Raw genomic sequence first — 2,128 nt, 5'->3', positions numbered from 1 at the left:
CCTCGATGTCGATGGGCCGTGATGCACCCTCAACGGAGTCTCAGCCTGATGGTGCTGACTTGACACTGAGCAGTAAGTGACCGGTGACAAAGACTTTTCTTTTCTTGACATTGATGAACGACGATGTGCAATCTCTTTTGACGTTATGTCCTTCAGCATTGTGTGTGCTGCCGCTGACGGAGGTGTGTTTCTCAATCTCGGTTAACAATAATGATGCAATGACGGCGGAACTGTTAACATTGATGCCGACCCTACCTGCAGTGGTAGATCTTGCTTGCCGTTTTTCCATTCTGTCTGCGCTTTTCTCCTTGGAGACCTTCTGATGAAGAGAGGTGGATCTAGATAGGCCTGTTGACATTTCTTGCAAACCATGGGGACAAATCCTTTCTCTGTCTTTGAAGGTTCTTCTTGAAAGGCACTGGCAATGTGTGCAGGTCCCAGGGTGGTGGCTTTCAGGCAGACACACGATGCAGACTGTGTGAGGGTCAGTCTGAGCTTTCTTTCTGCCAAAGGCAGGGACTTCACAAAAAGGGAAGGCCTTTTCTATAGGAATATAAAAAATTCCTATCAGGATAATGTCTAATTTTACTCAGAAAGTAAAAAGACATTGAGTAAAATCTTGAAAATGTTGTGTAAATGGAGATTTTCTGGTAAAAAGAGCAGAAAATGAGAGCTCATCTAACTGTAACCCAGCTGTCACCTCACTCTCACCTCTGGTGCATGGTGGGATAATGGATGTTCTGGAGGCCTTAAAGGCACTGTGCCAGTTTATTTGTTCTGCTAAGTTAATGTAGATGTGGACTATTGGCTAACAATGCCTTTACATTTCATTAGTCTTTCTGACTAATAAAATACTGCTTTTCCACTTTATGCCTCTCTTTTCTGCTTTACAGAAATGCTTAACTCTGGTTTACATGTTTGTTAGAAACATTTTTAACTATATTAGGGCATTTTTAGCCCTGTTTTTAACTTAGACTGCATAGATGTGTAGCCACATGTATATGATGGATATATGTATTATAATTCCAGATACAATTTTATGCTTACAGATATATATAATAATGTATGGACATTTGTGTTTTGTATGTGATCCGGGGTCCCCACATGTCGGAGGGAATATTCAGTGCTTATGACTATTAATGAGGCTCCCCTGGAAGAGAAGTTGAATTTTTCTCCCTCTGGTGTTTCAGTGCTTTTTTGTGACAAGATTGATTGGGAAATCATTCCCGATCAGGAGACTAACTTGAAAGAGAAGCAGAATACTTCAGTGTGGGCCTAAAGGACTTGGCCAAAAATCACTTGGATTCCGGCTCCCTGGTGGTCTTCAAAAGAATCAATGAACAGGGGTTGTGTGCCATGTAGTCACGGTTGAAGCCAGGACACCACATACAGATCTCATGTGGGTCTAAAAATGAAATTTTCTTGGTGCACCTGTGATAGGGTTTAATTCATGAACCTTTTAGAGGAGGCATTTGACCTAGATGCTATTGAAAAGCTGAGGAATTTCGATGAAGCCCTTGGCTCCTATGTGCATACTTAAACTTGGCCATGGCTCGCTTTCCCCCATCTGTATAGATCTACTAAATATGTCTAGAACCCAAGCCTTAGTCCTTGCCTCCTAGTAAACACACTTTGGTTGCTCCGCTACAAAACAAACTACCCTGGATGTGGCTACGTCTAAAATTTTCAGCCCATTTCCCTCCTTCTGACTCCAACCAAGCTATCCATTCACAAATTTCAACTCATTTGTAACTTCTTCCATAGATTGCTATTTGGCTTTAAACCTGGTCATAGTATGGAATCAGCTCTGCCTCAGGCTACTAAACATTTCAGAACAACCTTTGCTCTGGAGGTTGACCTGCACTGACTCTTTTGTATCTTAGTGCGGCTTTTGACACATCGCCCCATACCATTCTTTTCCAATTGCTGGCTGATTATGGTATCAGGGGCTGTGCCCTTCAAAAGTTCCACTCTTTTTTCACAGGATCAAACCTTCCAAATCTCCTCGTCCTCTTCAGCTAATAAGATGCCTTTTGGAGTTCCTCAGGGTTCCTCCCTAAGATTCACTCATCAATGCATATGCTCGACCCTTAGCAGACATTGTAGAAACTTTCAGCATTTCTTTATT

The sequence above is a fragment of the Pleurodeles waltl genome, chromosome 4_2 (genome assembly GCF_031143425.1).
Source record: "Pleurodeles waltl isolate 20211129_DDA chromosome 4_2, aPleWal1.hap1.20221129, whole genome shotgun sequence".
Classification (NCBI taxonomy): Eukaryota; Metazoa; Chordata; class Amphibia; order Caudata; family Salamandridae; genus Pleurodeles; species Pleurodeles waltl.
The sequence above is the reverse complement of the archived record's forward strand: the minus strand, read 5'-3'. Positions refer to the sequence as shown.